At 35.2% G+C, this 4929-nt stretch overlaps 1 non-coding gene across 1 annotated transcript; it reads right to left on the bottom strand.

Moving 5' to 3' along the window:
* Positions 1-4515: 4515 nt before the first annotated feature.
* On the bottom strand, positions 4516-4587 carry Trnah-gug (transfer RNA histidin (anticodon GUG)). The gene has a single exon. It is a non-coding gene; the product is annotated as a tRNA-His (tRNA).
* Between the last annotated feature and the right edge of the window lie 342 nt (positions 4588-4929).

Below are 4929 nucleotides of genomic sequence, written 5' to 3'. Positions count from 1 at the left end.
AAATTAAATCGGGTGATGCTGAGGAGATTAGATTAGGAAATGAGACACTTAAAGTAGTAAAGGAGTTTTGCTATTTAGGGAGTAAAATAACTGATGATGGTCGAAGTAGAGAGGATATAAAATGTAGACTGGCAATGGCAAGGAAATCGTTTCTGAAGAAGAGAAATTTGTTAACATCGAGTATAGATTTAAGTGTCAGGAAGTCGTTTCTGAAAGTATTTGTGTGGAGTGTAGCCATGTAAGGAAGTGAAACATGGGCAATAACCAGTTTGGACAAGAAGAGAATAGAAGCTTTCGAAATGTGGTGCTACAGAAGAATGCTGAAGATAAGGTGGGTAGATCATGTAACTAATGAGGAGGTATTGAATAGGATTGGGGAGAAGAGAAGTTTGTGGCACAACTTGACTAGAAGAATGGATCGGTTGGTAGGATATGTTTTGAGGCATCAAGGGATCACAAATTTAGCATTGGAGGGCAGCGTGGAGGGTAAAAATCGTAGAGGGAGACCAAGAGATCAATACACTAAGCAGATTCAGAAGGATGTAGGTTGCAGTAGGTACTGGGAGATGAAGAAGCTTGCACAGGATAGAGTAGCATGGAGAGCTGCATCAAACCAGTCTCAGGACTGAAGACCACAACAACAACATGACAAAACTATTCCTTCTCGAGTGCAAAATATTTCAGATTTAAAAAGAATACAATAATTACAATTCCCAGAAAGGACTTGGCTGACATGTGTGAATATTACCAACTATCAATTTATAAGTCTTGGTTGGCTGACACAAATCGTTTGCAGAAAAAAGGGAAAAATGGCAGAACCTAACCCCGGGGACAGTTGTTTGGGTACCAGAGAAATATAGGAACACTTGAGGCAATACTGACTCTATGACTAATCTTACAAGATAGGTTAAAGAAAGGCAAGCCTACATTTATACCATTTGTAGATTTAGAGAACCTTTTTGACAATGTTGACAGGCATATACTCTTTGATATTTCCAAATGTAGCAAAGATAAAATACCAGGAGTGAAGGGTTGTCTATAGCCTATACAGAAATCGAACTGCAGTTATGAGTCAAAGGACATGAAAGGGAAGCAGTAGTTGAGAGCAGAGTTATACGGTGTGTACAATGAGCAAGCTGTGAATGTAATCAAGGAGAAATTTTCATAGGGAAGTAAAATTCATAGAGAAAAATAAAAATGTTGGGCTTTTAACTCAGAGGTGGCAAAAGATGTGGAAGAGCAGTTAAATGAATTGGATAGTGCCATGAAAAGAGGTTATAAGATGAACATTACAAAACTAAAACAAGGATAATGGAATGTGGTCAAATTAAACTAGGTGATGCTAACAGGATTGCACTAGGAAGAGAGACACTAAAATTAATAGATGAGTTCTGTTATTTGTGCAGTAAATTAACAGATGTTGGCCGAAATAGAGAGCATACAAAGTGCAGACTGGCAGTAGCAAGAAGAGTATTTCTGACAAAGAGAAATATATATTAATATCAAACATCAATTTAAGTGTTAGGAAGTCTTTCATGAAGATATTTCTCTCGAGTGTATCCTTGTACACAAAATGGACTATAAGCAATTCAGATGAGAACAGAATAGCTTTTCGAAATGTGGTACTACAGAAGAATGTGAAAGATTAGATACATAGATCAGATAGCTAATGGGGATTTACTGAATCAAACTTAGAAAAAAGTGTAATGTGGATAGAAAAAAACATCGAATATTTTAAACGCTAGTTATTTTTGATGAATTAGAGAAAAAAAGGAAGTTATAGTACAACTTGACTAAAAGATGAGACTGACTGGTAGGACACATTATGAAGTACCAAGGAATCATCCATTTGGTTATATAAGGAAGTGTGGGGGCAAAAACTGAAGAGGGAGACCACACTGCAAATATAGTAAGCAGATTGAAATAGATGTATGTTGCTTTGTTATGCAGAGACACATCTATGATTGATTATCATCTGTATGTTACGAGAAGAATAAATCACAATTCACAAGAAACTTACACAGCAGAATTTTCCAAATTGTGTTCACATAACTCTGGTGTTCTGTGGGAAGTGAATGAGTGCATCACAAAAAAACAATCAACAACACGGCAATTTTTTTGGATTGTTTTCTTATTTTTTAAAAACTGTATTATGATTCTGTGTTATTAGTTAAGCTTTGAAACTGAAGTAATGAATAAATAAAACAATTATTTTTCATTTTTTATAATTTTATTAACCTTCAAAATAAATGAGATGTTCCGTGAAAGTACCAGGATTCTCAAACTGTTGCACCAGATGAAAAGTTTGGGAACGCCTGTTACAGAGGATAGACTAGTGCGGAGAGCTGCATCAAATCAGTCTTTGGATTGAAGACCACAGCAACAACTTTTCCAGATTCAAATATATTTTCCACAATTTTTTTCAGAGTTTCTGAATATTCTGCACACCACTGAAGCATTCAGTCTTTTGATTCCAGACAACACACTTATTTTGCAAACCAACTCCTTATAATCTCCTTTCACTGAGCTGTGTGTCAGCTTTAGTTTTAGATTCTCATGTATTTAAGCAAACAACTTGAGAGACTGCTGCATCTACAGTCACACATTACTTTGGACATAATTCAAAAAATTCTGAAAGTGCCTTCAGGTCCACTTCTGTTTTGTTGACATATGAATAATTCTTTCACAATGCTAAGTAGTAAGTAGAGTCTACTTTTGGTTCTGAGGTTTTTCTCTGTCTGCTGGAAGAGAAAATCAGTTTGTTTGCCTGGAAAAAGTTGTGTTCTTGCAAAAAATTCAACAGTATTTTGTGTTACATTTTCTGGAAGCTTCCTAACTCATCAGTTTTTTGCATCTTCAGTTTACTTGCTGCTTTTCATATTGTTTCTGAAAAAAAATCCCTCCATAGTCTTTTTAATTGACTTTCTCTGAGGAATCCATGTCAAAATGTGATTGGATGTGTCAAACCATTTTTAATTTCTTTGATCATCTAAAACTTTGTTTGCACTAGATTGATCTAATTCATTAAAATCAAGTCCACTAACCATTACACATTTCATAATAATTACATCTTCACCCTGATACATGTTTTGATTACATAGCCTTTCTTACATCTGGAATCACTTTGTTGAAATTTTAATGAAACCTTTGTATGGAGTTCATTGCCAATAACTATGAATGCTCATTTGGTTAGTAAGCTCTGCAGTGAAATCACTGAACTGTTACTTTTTGAGATTTAAATAAACAATAAGATCAAAATTCTAGAATAAATCTGCAAAAGAGTGTGCCCTGTTTAGAAACCTTCTGGGAGGTTACAACTGTTACTCAGTCTGGCATCCTAAAAGCACAAAGAAAGTTGACACTCGACGTAGTGGCTGATGGGAGCAACCGTAAAGGCATTTCCCATGTACAGTTGCTCCCATCAGCCACCGTACCGGATGTCAACTTTGTTTGCACGTTTAATACAGTTTTAATCCTGTAGGAGGTCTCAAGATAAAAGTTATCAAATTTATATCAAACTATGGATAATTTGTAAACTGCCAAACCAATGTTAATTTGAAATAAAATAAATCAGAACAGAAAAACGTTTCCTGGGTTCTTGATCATTTGTTAATTCGATATTAATGCTGTTGCCTTCTAAAAAGTAAAAGAAGCAGTACCAGTAGGCCCTAGTAAAGTTCTGTCTAGAAAATCCAGATACTGGTATGGCTTTAAATATACTGAATTGGAGGGAAAATGTACTTGCCTTGCTGGTTATCAGAAATAAAACTTATTTTATTTATTTATAAATCTAAAAATATTTCCACATTGTGGGACTCATGTCCCTTGTATTTCATATGTTCTACATATTCTGCTGCTGAACAGAAGTAGTGGTCTAATAAGAATGCCCTTTAGGTTTCACTAAATAGTGAGAATGATGAAAAATATTTTACACACTTAATGTGGAAGACTACTGCAAATATCTATAGCAGAATAGAGGTAGTATTAAATACTGATTCCTCACTATGTGGATATGAAACCCTTCTTTTTGCTTTGTATTACACTAATGAGTATTACAGTTCTTATTTGTCTCTTTTGAATTTTTTCTCACATGTTTACGAGTTTCAACTAGCAGGCACATGAATACAAGATCGTATACTGACTAATGCTGTGGAATTGGCAAAGTAACAATTTGTGCAGTGTTAAAACTTGCTGTAATGAATAACATTTGCATTATTACTTCCACTGTTATTCCAACTGTTGTGCTATTTATTATCAAGCGAAAAGCCTTCAGTACTTCAAAATAATTATTAGTGCTTTGTTCCGTTCTGACAGACCTTGCGGTTGTCTTCAGATATAGGCAATGAATAAGCGCTTCTCAGAAGTCAATCTTGGCAAGTCATTTTTTTATCGTGTTTTTAAAAAAAATTACGCGACTGATGCACTTTAGAGGAAAGCTTATTCATTGCACTGATTAACAAAATTTTCGTATTTGGTTGTAAAAATAAAGTCCTCGCCGTGACAGTGTTTCACCACTGCCGTGACCAGGATTCGAACCTGGGTTATTGCGGCCACAACGCAATGTCCTAACCACTAGACGATCACGGCTATACCGAGGACACGACGAAAGTCACTACCTTAGCTGTATACTTACACAACGCCGTCTGCTGTATACAGCGAAATAAGACATACTTTTTTGTAATTCTGCTGTTCGTTTTGTTTTCGTGTTTTCATCATGGGAGTTCACAAGAATATAAATTAAATTAAAGGTACAGGTTAAAGGCAGTAAAAGAAAAATGTCATTGGATAAAATGTCACGGACAGGGAATAGCTGTACCAGTGATACTGAAATTTATCACTACCGGTTTTTTTTATGTTCGGCGGTAGAATAATACTATAGTACTATAAACAGAATTGTAAACGACTGCCAATACGATTCTAATTTTAAGG

Source organism: Schistocerca serialis, chromosome 7 (genome assembly GCF_023864345.2).
Source record: "Schistocerca serialis cubense isolate TAMUIC-IGC-003099 chromosome 7, iqSchSeri2.2, whole genome shotgun sequence".
NCBI classification, from domain to species: Eukaryota; Metazoa; Arthropoda; class Insecta; order Orthoptera; family Acrididae; genus Schistocerca; species Schistocerca serialis.
Note: the sequence above shows the minus strand (reverse complement) of the source record. Positions and strands in the feature narration are given on the sequence as shown.